This window comes from Bos mutus, chromosome 18, assembly GCF_027580195.1.
Source record: "Bos mutus isolate GX-2022 chromosome 18, NWIPB_WYAK_1.1, whole genome shotgun sequence".
Lineage (NCBI taxonomy): Eukaryota > Metazoa > Chordata > Mammalia > Artiodactyla > Bovidae > Bos > Bos mutus.
This window is the reverse complement of record NC_091634.1, coordinates 10,546,355-10,559,635: the sequence shown is the minus strand read 5'-3', so window position 1 is coordinate 10,559,635 and position 13,281 is coordinate 10,546,355. Positions and strand designations below refer to the sequence as shown.

The 13,281-nt window shown below is 45.8% G+C and overlaps 1 protein-coding gene across 2 annotated transcripts in view; it reads right to left on the bottom strand.

Moving 5' to 3' along the window:
- Positions 1–13,281, bottom strand: part of CEACAM20 (CEA cell adhesion molecule 20) — a 77,400-nt gene that overhangs the window by 19,272 nt on the left and 44,847 nt on the right. For both annotated transcript variants that reach the window (XM_014479627.2, XM_070387581.1), the window contains exon 2: positions 8,308–8,580. The gene's annotated coding sequence lies outside the window, so the exon portion shown is untranslated. The remainder of the gene's footprint in view (positions 1–8,307; positions 8,581–13,281) is intronic.

The following is a 13,281-nucleotide window of genomic DNA, read 5'->3' as shown; positions in this document are numbered from 1 at the left end:
ATTCACTTCTGGAAAAAAAAATGGAGGCAAGGTCCCAAAGAGCCATCCCCTGCTTCCTGTGTTTCAATAACTGTATGAGAGATTTCCCTGGTGGTCCAGTGGCTAAGACTCCATGTTCCCAATGCAGGGGGCCTGGGCTCAATTCCTGGTGAGGGAACTAGATCCCACATGCCTCAGCTAAAGATCTTGAATGCTGAAGAGCAACTGAGCCCGTGCAGAACTATTGAGCCCTCACTCTAGAGCTCAGGAGCTGCAACCAGAAGCCTGAACACCTGTGTGACCAGGCGCCTGTGTGACCCCCAGAAGCCTGTGTGACCTCTACAGCTCAGGAGCTGCAACTCAGAAGCCTGAACGCCCTAGGGCCTGTGTTCCACAGTGAGAGAGGCCACCGCAAAGAGAAGCCTGCACGCTGCAACGAGACAGTGCCCCCCCCGCTCGCCGCAACTAGAGAAAAGCCCATGCAGTGATGAAGTCCCAGCACAGCCAAGAACAAATAAATAAATAAAATTTTAAAAAAACACAGAGAGATTCCAAGATCCCCAGCAAACCCTACAAGAAGTCTGAGATACTCCCATCTCTCCCCCGACAAATCCAGGGTGAACGTGAAACTCCTAATTCTGGCATCTGAAGCTTCATTGCCTGGGGGCTTCCCTCTCTTGCTTCTGTCCTCAGCAGCTCCTGCACACACACAGTGCAGGGCTCTTGGGCTCATTTTACCCAGAGGGATTTTATTATTTTTTCTTTCTTTTTAAAAAAGATTTATTTTAATTGGAGGCTAATTACTTTACAATATTGTGGTGGGTTTTGCCATACATTCACATGAATTAGCCATGGGTGTACCTGTGTTCCCCATCCTGACCCTCCCTCCCACCTCCCTCCCCATCCCATCCCTCAGGGTCATCCCAGTGCACCAGCCCTGAGCACTCTGTCTCATGCATTACCTAGATGCATTTTAGAGAGTATTTTTCCTCTGAAAGAATATTTCAAAGGTGAACTCCACAGGATTCTTGGGCTGCAGAGAAAGAGACGACGTCTCAAAAGGAAGAAGAAGTTGCAAAAGAAAGGTAGGGAAAGTACCTGCCTCTATGGCTGAGCCGGAACAAGGCCATCTTCCCTCTCCCACTTTCAAAAGAGGGGAAAGAGGGCAAAAGATGAGATTGCTGCTTTAAGGATGAGCCTGAGGTCCCCAAGAACCTTGGAGGCAGAGCAAACCTGTCATCTTGATGTGGTGATTCTGGGGTCCATTCCAGCAGGTGTGCTTGTTTGGGGTCCACTCACTTGTTCAGCCACTCAGATGTGGTGTGCTGACGTGGCATCTTAGTCCCGGCCCTCCACAACCCTCTGCTCTAGTCTTCACGTGTTTGAGGGAGCCTTACAGTGGAGTGGTTAAGGAGCCAGGCTCTGGGCCAGACAGAAATGGGTTCAAAGCCCATCTACTCCCGCCAGCTAGCTGTGTGACCTTAAGCAAAAGGCTGAACCTCTTTAAGCTTCAGTTTATTCTTCTACAAAATGGGTGTAACCAAAGCACCTCCCTCTCAATGAGATGCTGAACCTAACAGCTCAGCAAGGAGTGAAGTAAACTTTTTAAATTAATTCTTTAATTATTTCCCATTTGTATTTACCCTTACACAGGCATAAGTATCAACTCTTTAACTCTTCCTAATAATCCACTGGAGAAGGAAATGGCAACCCACTCCCATATTCTTGCCTGGAAAATCCCATGGACAGAGGAGCCTGGCCGGCTAGAGTCCATGGGGTCACAAGAGTCGGACACGACTTGGCAACTAAAACAAACAATAATCCACTATTACCAGCCTCAAATTTATAGGTCAAGAAACCAAGACTGGAAAGTTCAAGAATTCATCCAAGGTAACAAAAGCCCGGAAGTGGTGGAGCAGGGACTTGAACGCAGGCCTTTCTGCGTGGGAAGCAGCTTGGCATATGAGATCAAGTGCAGATCCTGTGTGACCCTGGCTCTGATTCTTTGAGCCTCCATTTCTCTTCCTCTCAACTGGAAAAAATAATATGCATGGCTTCTTCTTAAAGTTGTTGGGAGGATTTCAGAGTAAACCCAGAACCATGATTGGTGCAGTTAGCTCTTTGTAATTTAGCAGTATCTATGATGAATGATGATGTAATTATAATATTGGGCTTCCCAGATGGCTCAGTGGTAAAGAACCTACCTGAAATGCAGGAGACGCAGGAGATGTAGGTTCAATCTCTGGGTCATGGAGATCCCCTGGAGAAGGAAATGGCAACCCATGCAGTGTTCTTGCCTGAAAAATCCCAGGGACAGAGGAGCCTGGTGGGCTATACAGTCCAAAGTGTTGCAAAGAGTCAGACGTGACTGAGCAACTGAGCACACTGAGCAATTATAATACCATAATAGCTAGAAGTTAGCGGGCACTACACGAGCTATAATTTGTCATTTACTTTAACAATATTATTAATAGTAATAGGCTTAGTGACCATTTACATAAGCAGACACTGGCTAAGCCCCAGTGCTGCCAGTGAACTGTCATGGCAATTCTATGGCTATGTGCTGTGTGCTCAGTAGCTTCAGTTGTGCTGACTCTTTGCGACCCCATAGACTGTAGCCCACCAGGCTCCTCTATCCATGGGATTTCCCAGGTGAGAATACTGGAGTGGGTTGCCATGCCCTCCTCCAGGGGACCTTCCTGACCCAGGGATTGAACCTTCGTCTCCTGCATTGCAGGTGGATTCCTTACCACTGAGCCACTAGCAGAGTCTGCTATGGCTACATTTATCCCCATTTCACAGATGAGGAAACTGAGGCAGGAAGGGGTGGGTCACTTTTCCAAAAGTACCACTGCTAGAAAATGGTGACCGGGTATTTAAGCTCACTTCTGCTAACTGGGGAGCCTAGGATCTAATCACTACACTAAGCTGGGAACAAGTGAGAAGTGCCCACCTCCAGCCCCAGTCCTGGTCCCCAGGTCCTCAGGCACATTCCTTCGCCGAAGACCTGCCCTAGGCGATCCCCCAGCTCCCAGCCCACATGGCTTCCAGCAGTGCAGCCCTCTGAACTCCCCAGATGCTCGGTCTCAGCTCTGTGACCTCTGAAGAGCCCAGAGCTGATACCTGGGACCTCATGACCCTGACAAAGGAGCCAGCCACCCCTGTGAGTGCCACATCGATGAGGACACCCAGAGTGATCCCCGCAATGCCCCCCGCAGGAATGGTGGTCCTGAGGAAGACTGGCTGCAGGATGCTCTCTGGAGCCTCTGCAGGAGAGAAGGGAAGAGAAAGAGAGAAAGAGAGAGACTGGGAGAGAGAGCAAGGTAGAAGGGCTCTGAGTTTCAGGTCCTCTGGACTTGGCATACCTTTTGTATGCCCTTTTCTCCCTCCATTTTACAGATTTGAAAACTGAGGCCCAGAGAAGGAATAGATAATAATAATATAATAATAATTATCTATTTATCTATAGATAATCACTGTTAGTCATGGCTAACAGTGATTAAGACTAGTAAAGTATATGATCTCATTTATTGCTTAACATAACTATGAGATAGGTTTTATTAATATCCCCATTTTTCAGAGGGAGAAACTGAGGCACAGAGAGGTCAAACTACTGAGCCAATATCACCCACATGGTAGAGTTATAATTTGAAACATACTGATGCCAGAGCCCACAGTCTGAATCCCTCCATCATTCAGCCTCTGGGGATCATATTTATCTATTCCCCCTTTCAGTAGACATTTATTTAGTACCTACTGTGTGCCAGGTACTTTTTTTAGGTACTGGAGATACAGCTGGAACAGAGCAGGTAGAAATCCCCTGCCGTCCTGGAGTTACACTTTAGGAGAGATATGAGACCCCAAACACACAGTGGGGCAAATAAGTATTATTAAAGTTTTACCAGTGAGTGTGATAAAGGAGCAGAATGGGATGTTCTGTGAGGTCCTTCCAGGAAGATCAGATCTAACCAGGGGTAATCAGGGAAGCCGAGCTGGACGTAATGACATTTAAACTGAGATCCAAAGGTTGAATCCAATGTCAGTAGGTCTAAGGGTGAGTCTCCTGGGCAGAGTGACTAGAGTTTCATTCATTCATTCAGCAAACTGTTGTAGTCACCAAGGGCACAGCAGGCAACAAGGTAAACAAGGTCTTTGCCCTCATAGATCTGAACATCTAATGGGGAGACTGACTAATGATTAAAAAAATCAATATGACTCAGTGAAGTCAAAGAAGGCAAAGTATCACATGATGTGGCTTATACGTGGGATCTTAAAACAATAGTACAAATGAACTTATTTGTTGTTGTTTAGCCACTCAGTCATGAACGACTCTTTTGTGACCCCCATGGACTGTAGCCCACCAGGCTCCTCTATCCATGCAATTTCCCAGGTAAGAACACTGGAGTGGGTTGCCATTTCCTCCTCCAGGGGATCTTCCTGACCCAGGGATCGAACCTGCGTCTCCTGCAAGTTTCCTGCATTGGCAGGCAGATTCTTTACCACTGAGCTACCAGGAAGCCATGAACTTATTTACAAAAGAAAAATAGAGTTAATGATGTAGAAAACAATCTTAGGGTTACAAGAGGTTTAGAGGGGGAGGGATAAAATGGGAGAGATTGGGATCAACACGTACACATTCCTATATATAAAATAGATAGCAAGTAGAGGGATTGGGGGCAGGAGGAGAAGGGGACGACAGAGGATGAGATGGCTGGATGGCATCACCGACTCAATGGATGTGAGTCTGAGTGAACTCCAGGAGTCGGTGATGGACAGGGAGGCCTGGCGTGCTGCGATTCATGGGGTCGCAAAGAGTCAGACACGACTGAGCGACTGAACTGAACTGAACCTACTGTATAGCACAGGGAACTCAGCACTCTGTAATGACCTATATGGAAAAGAATCTAACAAAGTGGATACATGTATATATATAACTGATTCACTTTGTTACACAGCAGAAGGTAACGATACTCAATTTTTTTTTAATAAAAAAATACTGAGAAAAAAATCACCATGATAACTAAGTAAATTATCTACTGTGTTAGGAGATAAGGGCAGGGGTCAGAGAAAGGAACCACAGAGAAGAGACCAGGAGGAGAAGGAGAGTGGGCTAGTTTAGAATCTAAAATAGTGCAGTGAAGGTAGACATCACAAAATAGGAACATCTGAGCAAAGACCTGAACACAGGGAGGGAGCCGAGGACATCATCGAGGGGAAGAGAAATCCTGAGCAAGAGTATGTCAGGCTTGTCTGAGGAACCACAAAGTGGCTGGTGTGGCTGAAAGCGAGAGGAGAGTCATGAGAGCTGAGTTTGAAAGTGTGGGGAACATATCACAAGAGGTGAGTGTGGAAACTGTAAGACTGCCACGGGTCAAGCAACAGACGGTGGCAGCCAGACCAAGGTGGAGGCAAGGGAGGAGGTGAGAAATGGTTCTGGATATATTTTTGTAAATATTTATTTATCTGGGGCATCCCTGGTGGCTCAGATGGTAATGAATCTGCCTGTAATGCAGGAGACCCAGGTTCAATCCCTGGGTCAGGAAGATCCCCTGGAGAAGGGAATGGCAACTCACTCTACTAGCCTGGAGAATTCCATGGATGGAGGAGTCTGGTGGGATATATTTTTTAAATATTTATTTATTAATTTGGCTGTACCAGGTCTTAGTTGCAGCATGTGGGATCTAGTTCCATGACCAGGGATTGAACCCAAGCCTCCCTGTATTGGGAGCACAGAGTTTTAACCACTGGACCATCAGAGAAGTCCCTGGATATATCTTCAAGGTAGAGCCCATGGGATCGGATATGGGGAGAGAGGGAAGTCGGAGTCCAAATATGACCTGAGCATCTGCATGGATGGAGTTTCCACAAAGTGAGATGGAAAAGAAATCGGTAGAGTGGGTTTTGAGGACAGTGAAGGGTGCAGTATGGGCTGCATTGAGCTGGAGATTCCCATCAGAACTCTAAGTGGAGGTGGAGGTGTCAAGCGAATATGTATCAATTGAATACACGAGTGGGAGCTCAGCGAGAAACCAGGCTAGGTATACAAAGAAGATTCATGGGCATAGGGCTGGTGTGAACGGGCCATGACCCTGGACAGGATCTATTTGCAGGGGAGTGACAGAGATGAGAAATGACAAGATGGGGCAAGAAGAGGGCTCCAGTCAGAGGAGTTTGGGAGCAGAAGCCAGAGTGGAGTCACAGGCTGCCAAGGCTTGCAGAATCAGATCATATCAGGTTCTGGAAGTCACCCGAGCGTTCTGAATATGTTCTAAGAGCAACGGGAGGACAAGGCCACTGACTTGCACTTTTCTTTTTGGCTGCACCAAGTATCAAGTAGGATCTTTAGTTCCCAAACCAGGGATTGACCCTGAGGCCCTTGCAGTAGCAATGCACAGTCTTAACCACTGCACAGTCAGAAAAGTCCCCCAACTTGCACTTTTAAAAGCTCACTCTGGCAGCAGAATTGATGTAGGTAGGGTAGAAGGATGGCACCACAGAAAAGGAATACCAGTAAAGAAGAGGCTATTGTAGGTGTCCGGACGAGGCATGCCACCTGTACAGTTTGGGCTAAGGTGGCTGCTGTGGGAAGGAGTGATGAGCATGGCTTCCCAAGAGCATGCAAGACAGACTCTCGAGCCAGGGTTCCCAGTTCCAATCCCAGCCTCACCATTCACTAGCTGGGTGGCCTTGGCAGGTCACTTCACCTCTGTGAAGTCCACTCTCTCCATCTGTAAAGTGGAGGTACCATAGGAGGCACCTCCCAATGAAGTGGGAGGAGTAAATGAGCTCATACATACAAGGCACTGGGAGGAAGCCTGAGACCTTTGTGCTTTTGTGATTTTTGTGTGGAAGACCAGGGCCAGGATGAATCTCAGGGCCATTAGAACAGCAGATACATCCAGAATAGAGAAGAAGTAGGTTGGGGGAGATGACTGGTTTGGACCACATTGGTCTCATGAGGCTTGTGATATGTCTTAGCTAGCTAGTGTTATTCAGTCATGTCCAACTCTGTGACTCCACGGATTGTAGCCCACCAGATTCCTCTCTCTGTCCATGGAATTCTCCAGGCAAGAACACTGGAGTGGATAGCCATTCCTTTCTGCAGGGGAACTTCCCAATCCAGGATTGAACCTGCATCTCCTACACTGCAGGTGGATTTTTTTTTTACCACTGAGCAACCAGGGAAGCCTGTTGCATAAATTCAGTTCAGTTCAATTGCTCAGTCATGTCCAACTCTTTGTGATCCAATGGATTGCAGCATGCCAGGCTTTCATAAATAACCATTCATTTAATTCTCACAAGGTCCCTGAGAAAATACTATCAGTAGCACCATTTTTCAGATGAAGAGCTAGAAGCTTAGAGAAATTAACACATATGCCCAAGGTTAGTGACTGGGATGCAACTTCAAGTTTCCCTAACATCGCAGACTATGTTCTCAGTCATCAACTTATACAGCCAGCCCAATTTCCAGCTCCTCACTCATAGCATGAGACCTCAGATCTTGAAATCACCATAAAGTACTCCACCTCTCAAGTCACACACAGAGATCTTCCTTGATCCTAGAATAAATAAGCCATTAAAAAAAATTCATCTGAGATTTCCCTGGTGGCGCAGCAGATAAGTGTCTGCCTGCCAATTCAGGGGACACAGGTTAATGCCTGGTCTGGGAAGATTCCACATGCTCTGAGGCAACTAAATCCATGACTACTGAGCTCATGCTCTGGAACCTGCGAGCTGCAACTACGGAGCCTGTGTACTACAGCTAATGAGGCCCATGTGCCTAGAGCCTGCGCTCTGCTCTCCACCACAGTGAGAAGCCCACGTACCGCAATATACCCCCGCTCACTGAAACTAGAGAAAGCCAGCGCACAGCAGTGAAGACCCAGCACAGCCAAAAATAAACAAACTAATTAAAAATGTAAAATTTCATCCATTTAACACATATTTACTGAGAACCCACTTGGGTGCCGAAAAGAGATCCGTGACCTAGTCTCCCACCCAGTGGAGTCGTACATTGCTGGCAGAGCTAGGGTTTCATGTCCTGCACATAGGGTTTGCAGGCCTTTCCCAAGTGCTCAGATGGATCATCTGCTCCCGAGAAGTCGGTAACATGTCTCACAGTGGGATAGAGCATCTCTGGCCTGGAGAAACTTAAAACAGGACCCTCAACTATCATGAGGCCTTTATGCAAATAATACAAGCCCCCTGCCTTAGGGCAGACACCACCAGCTTGGCCAACAGAACCAGCTGGATTTCAACCCCTGCTTCACCCCTCAGACACACTCTTGTGGTGTCCCCACCCACCTTTTAGCAAGGCCCTCAACTCACAAATGACTTTGATGAGAATAGGGTTGCTGATGCTGCTGGTAGCTGAGTTGCAGCTCTCACACTGGTAGAAGCCCAAGTCATTCCTGGTGATGTTCCATACAGTATCCTGTGGTCAGAGGACAGCTCCCTGTGGCCCCCAGTGAAGAGCTTCTGGCCCCGGATGTACCACTGGATGGCCACAGAGCTCTTTGGGTTCAAGCTGTGCAGGCTGATGGATTCCACATGCTCCTGGGGCTGAGTTGTTGACTGTGACATTGGGCTGGGGAAGTGTCTCTGCAGGGAAATTAGGAAGAGGTAGAAATGTTGAGTCCTGACAGGTAATAGGCTTAGGGACAGAATGCCTGGGTAGAATTCAGTACCCTTATCAATCATTCTTCTAATAATCTGTCCACCCAATCACCTGTCCATACACCTGTCCCTAAGTTCATCTGTTTACCCACCAACTCAGCTGTTCATACATCTATCCAGTCAATGATGAACACTTCCTTCCTTCCATCCTACCCATAAATCCACCATCCCATTGAGGAAGCGGAAATAGGACTTGAAACTGTATACAAGCCTCTGTGTCCGTATCTTTTGAACTAAAAGGCTGACTCAAGAGTTAATGATTAGGGGACTTCCCTTGTGGTCCAGTGGTTAACAGTCTGCCTTCCAATGCAGGGCACACAGTTTCAGTCCCTGGTCAGGGAACTAAGATCCCACATGCCTCGGGGCAGCTAAGTCCTTGCACCACAATCAGAGAGGACCATGCACTGCAACTAATACCTAAAGCAGCCAAATAAATAAATATTTTTTAAAACTTTTTTTAAAAAGAGTTAATGATTGGAAAATGTGAAGATGTAGAAACAAACAACGGACGTACCAGACCACTCTATCTGTCTCCTGAGAAACCTGTATGCAGCTCAAGAAGCAACCGTTAGAATCGGACATGGAACAATGGACTGGTTCAAAATTGGGGAAGAGAGTATGACAAGGCTGTATACTGTCACCTTGCTTATTTAACTTCAATGCAGAGTACATCATGTGAAATGCCAGGGTGGATGAAGCACAAGCTGGAATCAAGATTGCTGGGAGAAATATCAACAACCTCAGATATGCAGATGATACCATTCCAATGGCAGAAAGTGAAGAGGAACTAAAGAGCCTCTTGATGAGGATGAATGAGCAGAGTGAAAGAGCTGGCTTGAAATTCAACATTCAAAAAACTAAGATCGTGGCATCGGGTCCCACCACTTCATGGCAAATAGAAAGGGGTAAAGTGGAAACAGAAACAGATTTTATTTTCTTGGGCTCCAAAATCATTGCAGAGGGTGATTGCAGCCATGAAATTAAAAGACACTTGCTCCTTGGAAAGAAAGCTATAGCAAACCTAGGCAGTGTATTAAAAAGTAGAGACATCACTTTGCCAACAAAGGTTTCCAGTAGTCATGTACGGGAGTGAGAGTTGGACCATAAGGAAGGCTGAGCACCAAAGAACTGATGCTTTTGAATTATGGTGATGGAGAAGACTTTTGAGAGCCCCTTGAACAGCAAAGAAATCAAACCAGTCAATCCTAAAGGAAATCAACCCTGAATGTTTATTGGAAGGACTGATGCTGAAGCTGAAGCTCCAATACTTTGGCCACCTGATGTGAAGAACCGACTTATTGGAAAAGACCCTGATGATGCTGGGAAATATTAGGGCAAGAGGAGAAAGGGGCAAGAGAGGATGAGATGGTTGGATGGCATCACTGACCCAGTGAACATGAGTTTAAGCAGACTCTGGGAGATAGTATAGGACAGGGAAGCCTGGCGTGCTGCAGTACATGGGGTCGCAAATAATAGTCAGACGTGACTGAGTGACTGAACAACAAGCGGTAGTTCTACTTTTAATTTTTTAAGGAACCTCCATATTATTTTCCACGATGGCTGCACCAATTTACATTGCCACCAACAGTGGCAAGGGTTCCCTTTTCTCCACATCCTCATCAATGCTTGTTATTTTGCTTTAACTTTTCAAACCAGCAATCCTACTCCTAGGAAGTTAGCCTGAAGAAACTTTTCCAACACTGTGAAAACACATGTGCACAAGGCTATTTGTTCCAACACTGTTTGCCATTGAAAAATATTGGAAAGTACCTAAATGCCCAAGCATAGGATAGCAGTTGAATACACATGGCACCTAGAGTCCAGGGAGTACCATGCAGCTATTTTGTAAAAATGAGGAAGAGCTCTATGAACTGACATGGGGTAATTTCCCAGACGTTCTGTAAAGTTAAAAAATAAAAAGCAAAGTGCAAAGAGCATTCACAATATGCTATCTATTGTATAAGAAAAAAGAGATAATGAGAAAACATACACATATCTGCTTATTTTTACAAAAAAATAAGAAGGATAAACCAGAAAACAATGAAGCTGGTTGCCCACAAGGATGGAAGAGATTTGGGAGTGAAGGACAGTTCTCTGAGTACATCTTTAGGTGTACTGTTGACTTCTGGAATCACATTACTACTGTACGTATTCAAGAAATTAAATTAAATCATTAAGAGTTGGAAAAGGGAACAAAAACTGAAAAGAAACTAAAGCAAATAAACCTAATTGCACTTCAAATGAATAGCAGAGTCACACTGAGGGGAAAGGAAGGGAGGAAGGTGTGAGGAGAGGTAACCCAAGTAATTTGTAAACAGACTATTTGACTATATATGCTCCCTTTTTGGCAGGAGAATTGCAAATAAGTTCAGAACTCTTTTCAGTAGGATTTTTACACGACTGAGCGACTTCACTTTCACTTTTCACTTTCATGCATTGGAGAAGGAAATGGCAATCCACTCCAGTGTTCTTGCCTGGAGAATCCCAGGGACGGGGGAGCCTGGTGGGCTGCCGTCTATGGGGTTGCACAGAGTCGGACACGACTGAAGCGACTTAGCAGGTTAAGCAATTAAAAAATAGTTTAGATGCATTATAATGAGGAAATTGTTATATTGAGCAATATAAATAAATGTGTTGGGCTTCTCAGGTGGCTCAGGGAGTGAAGAACCCGCCTGCAATGCAGGAGACACAGAGAGATGCAAGTTCAATCCCCGGGTCGGGAAGATCCCCTAGAGGAGGGTATGGCAAAACCAGTTCAGTACTCTTGCCTGGAGGATCCCACATTACAGGGGAGCGTGGCAGGCTACAGTCCATAGTGCTGCAATGAGTCAGATATGACTGAAGAGACTGAGCGCACACACACGCAAGTAAGTGTGTTAATGTCGCTGGGAGCCAGCATTCTCATTGTGAAAGAAGAGGCGCACAATTATGGAACGGAGGAAGTTAAGAAAGAACCTGGAATTTGAGGTATTGGTGTAAACTCATGATTTTAAAAATATTTTGTGTATATGTATGCATAAGTGTACTTATATACGATGCATGCATATAGGTGTGTATATGTGTATGTATGTGCGTATCGTGGTTAGTCACCAAGTCAGGTCTGACTCTTGTGACCCCGTGGAGCTTGCCAGGCTCCTCTGTCAATGGGATTTTCCAGGCAAGAGTACTGGAGGGGTTGCTATTTCCTTCTCCACGGAATCTTCTTGACCCAGGGATTGAACCCAGGTCTCCTGCATTACGGGCAGATTCTTTACTGACTAAGCCACCAGGAAAGCCTAGTTCTGTTCTCTGAAGTGTCCTAGAAACAAAGACACCCCAGTAGTAATGAGCACACCCTGATCATGGTCCCCAATCCTATTCTCCACTAAAAGTTACCCACCCCCAAAAAAAATGGCTGACCCAAGTTCTCGGTTCACATACTGGTGAAGCCTAGCTTGAAGGATTTTGAGCGTTACCTTGCTTGCATGTGAAATGAATGCAATTGTACAGTAGTTTGAACATTCTTTGGCATTGCCTTTTTTGAGGATTGTAATGAAAACTGACCTTTTCCAGTCTTGTGGCCACTGCTGAGTTTTCCAAATTTCCTGGCATATTGAGTGCAATACTTTAACAGCATCATCCTTTAGGATTTGAAATAGCTCAGCTGGAATTCCATCACCTTCACTAGCTTTGTTTGTACTAATGCTTCCTAAGGCCCACTCGACCTCACATTCCAGGATGTCTGGCTCTGGGTGAGTGACCACACCACCCTGGTTATAAGGGTCATTAAGATCTTTTTTGTACAGTTTTTCTGTGTATTCTTGCCACCTCTTCTTTATCTCTTCCATTTCTGTTAGGTCCTTGCCATTTCTGTCCATTATTGTGTTCGTCTTTGCATGAAATATTCCCTTGGCATCTCAGATTTTCTTGAAGCAATCTCTAGTCTTTCCAATGGAAGTCTCAAAGGTCGGATGCTTGTTCTCCCATCCTCCTCTGAGTCAGGAAACAGGCACATGACCAGGGGTCAGGCAACCTGACCCATCCTCCCTGGACTTTGAATTGAGAGCTAGTGATATAAAATAGCAGGACAAGGGAGTTCCCGGTAGTCTAGTGGTCAGAATTGGGTGCATGCTATGATGTCCATGTACTGAGCTTTTCATTTCAGCTGTCATATTTTTCACAACAAATGCCTCTGGTGGGGTCGTCTTGCTAAAACTGTGCTCCTCCAGCTTCCTACTCCCAGCACTCTTTCATTTACCAGAGAAGATCAAGCTTACATTCACGTCCTATACAGTCTGCTCCAGTTATTCTGCCGTTGGGAATAGGTGATTGACATTCTCTTTATTACACACCACAAGCTTTCTTACGTCTTTGTGCTGTAGTGTTAGTTCTCCTAAATACACGTGGAACCGAGGTTGGTCTGTCTGAACTGACACCAGAATCATGTGTGATCAGCACCTGGCCAGATTCACTTAGGCAGGAAGGAATAAAGGAAGTGAGAGAGGGGAGGGGAGGGCTGGGAGTTTGGGATTAGCAGATGCTAATGATCATATACAGAATGGATAAAAAACAAGGTCCCACTGTACAGCAAAGGGAACTATATTCAATATCCAGTGATAAACCATAATGAAAAGGAATATGAAAAAA